General features: G+C 36.3%; 1 protein-coding gene across 2 annotated transcripts in view; it reads left to right on the top strand.

Annotated features, from left to right (window-relative positions):
- Positions 1–12,237, top strand: part of NOX1 (NADPH oxidase 1) — a 37,947-nt gene that overhangs the window by 18,501 nt on the left and 7,209 nt on the right. The gene's annotated exons all lie outside the window — the stretch shown is intronic.

Genomic DNA, 12,237 nt, shown 5'->3' with positions numbered 1-12,237 from the left:
GGTCCCCAGCTACATTGCCTGTGACCTTTGTAAGAGCCACAGTGCTTTCTTTGGCTATTACAGTGCATCCTAAGGAGTGTCACTAGGAAAGGAAAAAAGAACTTCAAAAGTAAGAACAAAACTGAAAATGCCAGCCTGACTGCAGCACAAGGACATGTGTCCCAGACATGCCAGCCACAGGCTGGGCGCATAGGAGGTAGCTCTTAACTTGTTAATATGTATTATTGATATATTAATTTTGTATCCTGAAACTTTACTCAATTCATTTATTAGTTCCGATAGTTTCCTGGTGGTGGCCTTAGAGTTTTCTTTATCTATTACTTTGTTACCTACAAACAGTGACAGTTTTACTTCTTTCTTTCTAATTTGGATTCCTTTTATGTATTTTTCTTGTCTGCTGTGGTTAATACTTACAATACTATGTTGAATAACAGTGGCAAGAGTGGGCATCCTCATATTGTTCCTGATCTTAGAGAAAATACTTTCAGGTTTTCACTAGTGTATATAATGTTGACTGTGGCTTTGTCATCTATGGCATTTATTTTGTTGAGGTATGTTTCTTGTATGCCCACTTTTTTAAGAGTTTTTTTTTAAAATCATAAATGGATGTTGAATTTTACCAAAAGTTTTTAGGCATCTATTGATATGATTTTATAATTTTTATTTTTCAATTTGTTAATGTGATGTATCACATTGATTGATTTGCAGATATTAAACCATTCTTGCATCCCTGGGATGAGTCTCACTTGATTATGATGTAAAATCCTTTTAATGTACTATTGAATTCTGTTTGCTAGTATTTTATTGAGAATTTTCACATGTGTTCATCAGTGATATTGACCTGTAATTTTCTTTTGTAGTGTCTGGTTTTGGTATTAAGGTGGTGCAGGCCTTACAGAATGCATTCAGAATTGTTCCTTCTTCCGTGATTTTTTGGAATAATTTGAGAAGGGTAGGTGTTACCTCTTCAGGTGTTTAGTAGAATTCACCTATGAAGCCATCTGGTCCTAGACTTCTGTTTGCTTAGAGTATTTTTCTTTTTTTTTTACTACTGATTTAATTTCATTGCTGATAATCAATCTGCTCATAATTTCTATTTCTTCCTGATTCATTCCTGAGAGATTGTATGTTTCTAGGAATTTATCTATTTCTTCTACTTTGTCCATTTTATTAACCTATAATAATTTTTTCATAGTAATCTCTTATGATCCTTTATATTTGTATGGTGTCAGTTGTAACTTTTCTTCTTCCATTTCTGATTTCATTTACTTGGGACCATTCTTTTTCCTGATGAGTATGGTTAAAAATTTATCTATTTTGTTTATCTGTTCAAAGAACCAGGCTTTAGTTTCATTGATTTTTTCCTTTAGTCTGTATTACATTTGTTTTCACTATGGTCTTTACTGATGCTGAGCTCTTTAAGCTTTTGCATGACTGTAAAACTCTCTTTTTCAAATCTGAATGATAGCTTTATCAGTTATTCTTGGTTGTAGGTTTTTCCCTTTCATCCCTTTGAATATATGGTGCTTCCTTCTTCTGGCCTGTAAAGTTTCTGCTGAAAAGTTAGCTGCTAGTCTTATGGAAGTTCCCTTGTACATAACTAGTTCCTTTTCTCTTGCTCCTTTTCAGATTCTCTCCTTATCTTTAATTTTGCCATGTTAATTATAATGTGCCCTGGTGTGGACATCTTTGAGTTCATCTTGTTTGGGACTCTCTGTGCCTCCTGGACCTGGATGTCTGCTTCCTTCCCCAGGTTAAGAAAGTTTTCAGCTATTATTTCTTCAAATAAGCTATCTGCCCCCTTTTCTCTCTCTTCTTCTCTGAGATCCCTATAATAAAAATGCTAGCCTGCTTGACAAGGTCCCAGAAGTCTCTCAAGCTTTCCTCATTTTTAAAAATTGTTTTTTTCTGTTTAGCTCCAGTGATTTCTACTAATCTGTCTTCCAGTGTGCTGATCTGTTTTTCTGCATCATCTAATATACTGTTAATTCGTTCTGGTGTATTTTTTATTTTAGTTACTTGAAAAAAATTTTTTAAATTTTATTTTATTTTTATTATTTATTTATATATTCATTTATATATTATATAATATATATTATATAATTATAATATATTATAAATTATATATTATAGTATATATAATATAATTATATTTAATATAATTTAATTATAATTATATTATATATTATATATTAATATTAATATTTTATTTTATTTTTATTTTTATTTATTTTATTTTTATTATTATTTTTTAGTTTTTTTTTTTTTACCTTTTTATACTATTTTTTATTTTCCTGAGTTTGTTGAGCATCTTTATGATCATTACCTTTAACTCTTTATCAGGTAGATTACTTATCTCTATTTTTTTTAGGTTTTGTCTTGTTCATTTGTCTGGGACATATTCCTCTGTCTCCTCATTTTGGCTAATTCTCTTTACTTATTTCTGTGTATTAGGTAGGTCAATTACATTTCCTGATCTTGAAGAAGTAGCCTTACATTGGAGACATCCTTTGAGGCCCAGTAGCACACTCCTCTCTGATCATCAGAACTATACGCTGTATGTTGTATGGGTGCCCCCTTTTTGAGTTGCATGGTCTCTTCTATTGTGATGAGGCTGACTACTGTGGGCCTGTGGGCATACTGGTAAGCATGATTGGCCTCTGGCCCAGTTGACTGCCAGGCCCTGCCTCTTGGGGTGGCTGCCAACCTACTGGGGGACTGGGTCCCCCATGTGGCTGCCTTCACAGTCTGGGGGTTCTAGGGTTGGTGCCAGCCTGCTGTTGGGTGAGTCCATGTCCAAGTGTGACTACCTGTGCTGCTGTGGGGACATCAATGCCAGCCCACTGGTGGGTGGGTAAGCTCCCAGAACTATCAGCCTAGTGGCAGAACTCCAAAATGGCCCTTGCCAGCATCAGTGTCCTTGTGGAAGAACGAGCTTCCTCAAATAGCTGCCACCAGTGTCTATTTCCCAGACGTTGGGCTCCAGTGATCTCTTGCCTCTCTGAGAGACTCTACAAGAACAGTAGCCTTCCAAAAGTAAGCCCCATTGGCCTTTAAAGCTAAAAAAAATCCAGTGGTTCATCTTCCCGGTACAAGACCCTAGGCCGGAGAGCCCTATGTGGGGCTCAGACTTCTTTCTCCTTGAGGAGATCCTCTGCGGTTATAATCATTCTCCTGTTTGTGGGTTACTCACCTGGGTAAGTGACTATAACATGACTCCACCCCTCCTACTCATCTCATTTTGGTTATTTCTTTATATTTTTAGTTGTGGAAAATCTTTTCTGCTGGTCTTTAGGTCATTCTCATAGAGAGTTGCTCTGTAAATATTTATAATGTTGGTGTATCTGTGGGAGAGGTGAGCTAAGGGTCTTCCTAGTCCACCATCTTGGTCACAGTCTGCTGCCTCATGATTTCATAAAATGCCGAAAAAGACCCTCTGAAGGAAGATCTTCTCCTCAGTCCTTGGATGGGGAACCTGAAGCTCAGGGAGCTTAGTGTCCTATTTTGCCATAGGTCACTGGCAGAGGACGCAGTGGAAGCCTCCTCAATTTAATTTTTAAAACATTCTTGAAGTTGGCTTTCTTTGCTGTTGTAAGAACATGCTTGGAAATTATTATTAAATAGCAGATGATCAATAAATTGGGTTCCAGGAATCTTAAGGTGTGCCTCAAGTTAATTACCATAGATATTATGTCCTACCGTTGCTTGTTCATAAAATGTTAGATTGAGGATGAAACAGAAAGGAAAGTTTGATTTGTGGTGTCTTAAAGTGCTCTGAGGATAATTAAAATCTTTAAATCACATACAGAATTAAGAGCAATAGCTCAGTCCTCATATAGAAAGGGAAAAATGTTTTTTTTTAAGAATTCCCTAAAGTTGACATTTCAAATCAATTGGAAGAAAAGATGCATTATTCAATAAATTTTCTTTAGGATAGGATGGACATCTAAAAAAAAGCTGTCTCTGTATTTCACTTTACAGTAAAATATGGTCCAAGATACATTGATCAAGGATTTAAATGCTGAAAAAAAGAAAGACATCATAGAAGTACCCTAAGTCTTCATGGAATTTTTTTCTAATACTAGAGTGTTAGTAAAAATACTCTAAATAATATTTTTTAAAAGGTCAAAGTCAGAAAAGGAAAGATATTATATATTTTCTTAAAATTTATTTATTGTTTCCCTCTTTATATATATATATATATGTATAATTTTTGGCAAAACCCCCATCGTAAATAAAGACAGGTAACAAATTACCAAGTAGGAAATGTATTTACAATTCACAGACCATGAATTAATTTCCTAATATGCAAATATAGAAATCAATAAGAGAAAGCCCAACCTGATTTAAAAAAAAAAGATGTAGAAGATATGAACAAAGTGATCACAGAAATAAACCTAACAGATTAGCAAAGATCAAAGATTTTGCTCACATGCTGTGTTAGTAATGCTCTCAAGCATTGCTGGTGAGTGTGTAAATCTATAAAGCTGCTTTTAAGTGTAATTTGACAGTATTTACCAAGCTTTAAAATTCTACTTCCAGGAGTTTGTTCTAAAACATGCTTGCATATGTGTTAAATTACATGCATTAGATTATTCATTGTAGCATTGCTTGATAGAGTAAAAGATTGGAGATAAGTGCCCATCAGTAGACTATTTAAATTATAGGACTTTCCTACAATGGCATACTCTGTAGCCATTGAAAAGAAAAAGGTAGCTTTATAGATATGAATATGGAGCAGTCTCTAAGATGTTATTGTTCAGTCGTTCAGTCATGTCCAACTCTTTGTGACCCCATGGACTGCAGCACGCCAGGCTTCACTGTCCATCACCATCTCCCAGAGCTTGCTCAGACTCATGTCTATTGAGTCAGTGATGCCATCCAACCATCTTGTCCTCTGCCATCCCCTTCCCCTCCTGCCTTTAATCTTTCCCAGCATCACGGTCTTTTCCAATGAGTCAGCTCTTTGCATCAGGTGGCCAAAGTATTGGAGTTTCAGCTTCAGCATCAGTCCTTCCAATAAATATTCAGGATTGATTTCCTTTAGGATTGACTGGTTTGATCTCCTTGCAGTCCAAGGGACTCTCAAGAGTCTTCGCCAACACCTCAGTTCAAAAGCATCAATTCTTCAGTGCTCAGCCTTCTTTATGGTCCAACTCTCACATCCATACATGACTACTGGGAGATGTTAAATGAAAAAAAGGCAGTGCAGTGTGTATGGTCTGCTACCACTTGTACTTAATGAAATACTTTCACTTAAATGGATATTCTCCAAAAGGATTCACAAAATAATAATATTGATTGCCTTGGGGAGCTGAGGACAGGGCCAGAAGGAAGATTTACTTTTTATTGTATACTCTTTTGTACTTTTGAGTTGTATGACATGTCCATGTATTACCTAATTTAAAAATAATTTTAAAAGGACATACCTCACATATCTTAATAGCACATTTCATTTCTAAAGTCAGTGGAACTTGTAGGCTATGACCAGACACCTTTTATATTATTTGACCAATAGACAAGAGGTCCTTAAAGACAGAAAGCTGTAAAGCTTGACTAGTCCCTTACTAGCTAAGGTAGTTAATCCCCTGTCTTATGTTGAGCATCAACTTCTACCCTTTTCCCATTACCTGAGACAAAGGTATATTTGGCCTATTTGGTTGTATACTTAGAACTTGGGGGTTGCTTTGATTAGGCATGTAACACTGCAAGGGAGAGAATATCAGTTTTACCATCTGTTTGAATGTATTGGTTTGCTTCTTTCATGAACGCACACAAAAATACTCTCTCATAGTCTCCCCATTTAAAAATTATAACAATAATATTAACACATGCTTATTGTAGAAAATCTGGAAAATACAGAAAAAATATTTAGGAGAAAATAAAAATTTCACAGAATTTTACCACCTAGAAGTAATAACTTTTTTTTCTTTAATCTATATCATGGATCCTTTCCTATACTGTCAAATATTCTTCTGAAAGTTTTGTTGTTGTTGTTGCACTGCACTGCATGTAGAATCTTAGTTCTCCAACCAGGGGTTGAACCTATGCCGGTTTCAGCAGAAGCATGGAGTCCTTACCACAGGGACCAACAGGGAATTCCCCATAGCATTTGTTTTTAAAATGCCATATGGTATACCATTTTGTCATTTTTTCCCCCACCTAGTCATTTTTAATGACTTTGAGGGTATTACTTATTTGTAATTGTGCTAAGTAAAAATAAGTCAGACAGAAAAAGACAAATGCTGTATGATCTCATATGTGGACTCTATTGTTTTTTTAAAAACTTTATTGTGAAGTGAACACAGGTACAGAAAACCACACAAAATAAACGTATGGCTTAATGAGTCATCCTAAGGCAAATAACTTTGTAACTACATCCTAAGTTAATAAAGAGAACTTTGCAAGCACTCCTCTCCCCCAAACTCTCTCCAGATTTTCATCTCCAATCTAAGCCCTCTCTTTCCCCTGAAATGAACACGTAGCCTGACTTTTACAGTTATCATTTTCTTTCTTTTTTTTAAAAAAATATTTATTTATTTTTGACCATGCTGGATCTTCACTGTGGCTCAGGTTTTCCTCTAGTCACAGCGAGCGGGGGCTACCCTCTAGTTGTGGTGTGCACACTTCCCATTGTGGTTCTTTCTCTTGTGGAACACAGGCTCTAGGGCACACGAGTTTCAGTAGCTGTGGTCCCCAGGCTCTAGAGCGCAGGCTCAGTAGTAGCCACTGGCTCACAGGGAAGTCCCAAGAGCTCTTTCTTGATGTGGTTGATACCCTCCCTGCTTTTATTTTAAAGAGAAAGGGAGATCTTCCCTCCTCCAACTTTTTTTTTTTTTTTTGGAATTTTATTTATTTTTGGCTGTGCTGGGTCTTTGTCGCTGCTTGGGCTTGTCTCAAGTTGTGGCAAGTGGGGGCTCCTATCTCTAGTTGTGGTGCATGGGCTTTATTTTGGTGGCCTCTCTTGGTTTGGACCACGGGTTCTAGAGCACAGGCTCAGTGGTTCTGAGACACGGACTTCGTTGCTCTTCACCTCGTGGGATCCTCTCGGATCAGGTTGAACCCCCATCTTCTGTGTTGGCAGGCAAATGCTTTACCATTGAGCCACCAGGGAAACCCCAGTAATCATCTTCTTTTTTATATATTAGCTGTAATATCATTTTTTAAAAAATATAAATTTCTTTCTTTTAATTGGAGACTAATTACTTTACAATATTGTATTGATTTTGCCACACATTGACATGAATCCACCACGGGTGTACATGTGTTCCCCATCCTAAACCCCCCTCCCACCTCCCTCCCCATCCCATCCCTCTGGGTCATCCCAGTGCACCAATCCTGAGCACCCTGTCTCATGCATTGAACCTGGACTGGTGATTCATTTCACATATGATAATATACATGCTTCAATGCCATTCTCCCAAATCATCCCACCCTCGCCCTCTCCCAGAGTCCAACAGATTGTTCTATACATCTGTATCTCTTTTGTTGTCTCGCATACAGGGTTATGGTTACCATCTTTCTAAATTCCATATATATGCGTTAGTATATTGTATTGGTGGTTTTTTTTTTTCTGACTTACTTCACACTGTATAATAGGCTCCAGTTTCATCCACCTCATTAGAACTGATTGAAATGTACTCTTTTTAATGACAGAGTAATATTCCATTGTGTATATGTACCACAGCTTTCTTATCCATTTGTCTGCTGATGGACATCTAGGTTGCTTCCATGTCCTGGCTATTATAAACAGTGCTGCGATGAACACTGGGGTACACATGTCTGTTTCAATTCTGGTTTCTTTGGTGTGTATGTCCAGCAGTGGGATTGCTGGGCCATATGGCAGTTCTGTTTCCAGCTTTTTAAGGACTCTCCACACTGTTCTCCATAGTGGCTGTACTAGTTTGCATTCCCACCAACAGTGTAAGAGGGTTCCCTTTTCTCCACACCCTCTCCAGCATTTATTGCTTGTAGACTTTTGGATAGCAGCCATCCCGACTGGCGTGTAATGGTATCTCATTGTGGTTTTGATTTGCATTTCTCTAATAATGAGTGATGTTGGGCATCTTTTCATGTGTTTGTTAGCCATCTGTATGTCTTCTTTGGAGAAATGTCTGTTTAGTTCTTTGGCCCACTTTTTGATTGGGTCGTTTATTTTTCTGGAATTGAGCTGCAGGAGTTGCTTGTATATTTTTGAGGTTAATTCTTTGTCAGTTGCTTTGCTTGCTATTATTTTCTCCTATTCTAAAGGCTTTTCCCCCCACCTTGCTTATAGTTTCCTTTGTTGTGCAAAAGCTTTTAATTTTAATTAGGTCCCATTTGTTTATTTTTGCTTTTATTTCCAATATTCTGGGAGGTGGGTCATAGAGGATCATGTTGTGATTTATGTCAGAGAGTGTTTTGCCTATGTTTTCCTCTAGGAATTTCATAGTTTCGGGTCTTACATTTAGATCTTTAATCCATTTTGAGTTTATTTTTGTGTATGGTGTTAGAAAGTGTTCTACTTTCATTCTTTTACAAGTGGTTGACCAGTTTTCCCAGCACCACTTGTTAAAGAGGTTGTCTTTTCTCTATTGTATATTCTTCCCTCCTTTGTCAAAGGTAAGGTGCCCATAGGTGTGTGGATTTATCTCTGGGCTTTCTGTTTTGTTTCATTGATCTATGTTTCTGTCTTTGTGCCAGTACCATACTCTTTTGATGACTGTGGCTTTGTAGTAGAGTCTGAAGTCAGGCAGGTTGATTCCTCCAGTTCCATTCTTCTTTCTCAAGATTGCTTTGGCTATTTGAGGTTTTTTGTATTTCCATACAAACTGTGAAATTATTTGTTCTAGTTCTGTGAAAAATACCATTGGTAGCTCGATAGGGATTGCATTGAATCTATAGGTTGCTTTGGGTAGTATAGTCATTTTCACAATATTGATTCTTCCAATCCACGAACACGGTATATTTCTCCGTCTATCTGTATCCTCTTTGATTTCTTTCACCAGTGTTTTATAGTTTTCTAAAAATAGGTCTTTTGTTTCTTTAGGTAGATATATTCCTAGGTATTTTATTCTTTCTGTTGCAATGGTGAATGGAATTGTTTCCTTAATTTCTTTGTTTTCTCATTGTTAGTGTATAGGAGTGCAAGAGATTTCTGTGTGTTGATTTTATAGCCTGCAACTTTAGTTAGTATATTCATTGATTCATTTTAGTAATTTTCTGGTGGAGTTTTTAGGGTTTTCTATGTAGAGGATCATGTCATCTGCAAACAGTGAGTTTTACTTCTTCTTTTCCTATCTGGATTCCTTTTATTTCTTTTTCTGCTCTGATTGCTGTGGTCAAAACTTCAGAAACTATGTTGAATAGTAGTGGTGAGAGTGGGCTCCCTTGTTTTGTTCCTGACTTTAGGGGAAATGCTTTCAATTTTTCAACATTGAAGATAATGTTTGCTGTGGGTTTGTCATATATAGTTTCTATTATGTTGAGGTATGTTCCTTCTATTCCTGCTTTCTTGAGGGTTTTTTTTTTTTTTATCATAAATGGATGTTGAATTTTGTCACAGGCTTTCTCTGCATTTATTGAGATAATCATATAGTTTTTATTTTTCAATTTGTTAATGTGGTGTATTATGTTAATTGATTTGCAGATATTGAAGAATCCTTGCATCAGTGGGATAAAGCCCACTTGGTATGATCTTTTTAATATGTTGCTGGATTCTGTTTGCTAGGATTTTGTTAAGGATTTTTGCACCTATGTTCATCAGTCATATTGGCCTGTAGTTTTCTTTTTTTGTGGCATCTTTGTCTGGTTTTGGTATTAGGGTGATGGTGGCCTCATAGAATGAATTTGGAAGTTTACCTTCCTCTGCAATTTTCTGGAAGAGTTTGAGTAGGATAGGTGGTAGCTGTTCTCTAAATTTTTGGTAGAATTCAACTGTGAGGCTGTCTGGTCCTGGGCTTTTGTTTGCTGGAAGATTTCTGATTATAGTTTCAATTTCCATGCTTGTGATGGGTCTGTTAAGATTTTCTATTTCTTCCTGGTTCAGTTTTGGAAAGTTATACTTTTCTAAGTATTTGTCCATTTCTTCCAAGTTGTCCATTTTATTGGCATAGAGCTACTGGTAGTAGTCTCTTATGATCCTTTGTATTTCTGTGTTGTCTGTTGTGATCTCTCCATTTTCATTTCTAATTTTGTTGATTTGATTTTTCTCCCTTTGTTTCTTGATGTGTCTGCTAATGGTTTGTCAATTTTATTTATCTTCTCAAAGAACCAGCTTTTGGCTTTGTTGATTTTTTACTATGGTCTCTTTTGTTTCTTTTGCATTTATTTCTGCCCTAATTTTTATGATTTCTTTCCTTCTACTAACCCTGGGGTTCTTCATTTCTTCCTTCTCTAGTTGCTTTAGGTGTAGTGTTATTTGTCTTTTTTCTTGTTTCTTGAGGTAAGCCTGTATTGCTATGAACCTTCCCCTTAGCACTGTTTTTACTGAGTCCCATAGGTTTTGGGTTGTTGTGTTTTCATTTTCATTCGTTTCTATGCATATTTTTATTTCTTTTTTGATTTCTTCTGTGATTTGTTGGTTATTCAGCAGCGTGTTGTTCATCCTCCATATATTGGAATTTTTAATAGTTTTTCTCGGGACTCTAGTTTTTTAAAAAAAAAGGAAAAAAGAAGCTCATAGAAAAAGAGAACAGACTGGTGGTTATCAGAGGCAGGGGTTGGGGAGTAGGCTAAATGGGTGGAAGTACTGAAAAGGTACAAACTTCCAGTTATGAAATAAGTTCTGAGGGCTTGATGTACATGGTGACTATAATTAATAATACTATACAGGATATTTGAAAGATACCAAGAAAGTGAATCTTAGACTTTTCTCATCACAGGAAAAAATTTTTTTGTAACCATGCATGGTGCAGAAGGTTAACTAAATGTACTGTGGTGATCATTTTGCAATATTTACAAATATTGAATCATTATGTTGTACACATAAAGCTAATATGTTATATGCCAATTATATCTCAATACAAAAATAAATAAAATAAAGACAAGACAGTTTGGTCTCCAAAAAAATCTGTATAATATGCCATCTTTATCATTTTTCCCTTAATAAATAGTCATGACTATACTCATGTACTTTGTGCATGCCTTAATTATTCCTTTATGCTCCATTTCCTAGGAGTAAAATTCCTGTGTCAAAGAGAAGGAATGCTTTCAAGGCTGTTACATGTGTTGCCAAATTTCTCTTTGGGAAGATGTTACTTATTTGTACTTCCCAGGTACACATGTGAATGATGCACATCTATTTCTCTGCATCTCAGTTAACGGTGGGCATCATTGATTAAAGCTGTTTTCCAATTTGAGAGGCTATATGCTATTTTGTTTTAATATTAATTTTCTCTGATTACTTTCAAAGCTAACATTCCCCCCTGCCATTGGTGACTAGCCACTTCTTAAATATATTTTTTCATGTCTTCTGAATCATCTGGGGATTTTTTTCCCCAAATAAGAGGTAGTATCAAATTGTAATATGCCCCTTCTCAGGTTTACTGACCCTGTCTCTGCCCCCTTTTTTCCCCCAGAGATACTCAAGGAAGTATCTTGCCTGAAACAGCATAAGAAATCTCTTTCCACAGAGTTCCAATGTATTGTGATTGAGCAATTGTGCAAAAAAGAACATGACTTAGCATTGCTAGGAAATATATTTTTAGGAGCCCCTGTGGGTATGGAAGCAACCTGCTGCCTTTGAGAAGATCTGAGGGATAGAAAGGCTTTTTTTTAAGTAGACAAGATAAAAAGTGTATTAGTATGTTAGATGTTTTGAGCACCTGAGAAAAGAGGTGATGAATAAATACCAAGTTTTATATATTGTGTTATCAATAGTGTGAGCCACACACTTTTTTGTTTGCCTTGTTTTTAATCATCTGCTTCTACTTCACATCAACCTTCTTTGTTGGCTTTTCAGGTTGGACAAGTTGTCCTGGAAAAGAGTCTTAACTTTTTTTTCAATCTTTACAACATTGCTTCTGTTTCATGTTTTGGTTTTTTGACTGAGAGGCATGCAGGATCTTTGCTCCTTGACCAGGGATCGAAACCATGCCTCCTGCATTGGAAGGTGAAGTCCCAACCACTGGACTGCCAGGGAAGTCCCAGCCTTAGATTCTTAAAATTAAACTTTAAATATAATTTAAAAATATATATTATTACCATGTAGTTTATTTTTGTGCTTTTCTCTTGTTTCCTGGTGAGACCTGTAAAATT

Source organism: Dama dama, chromosome X (genome assembly GCF_033118175.1).
Source record: "Dama dama isolate Ldn47 chromosome X, ASM3311817v1, whole genome shotgun sequence".
Classification (NCBI taxonomy): domain Eukaryota; kingdom Metazoa; phylum Chordata; class Mammalia; order Artiodactyla; family Cervidae; genus Dama; species Dama dama.
Note: the sequence above shows the minus strand (reverse complement) of the source record. Positions and strands in the feature narration are given on the sequence as shown.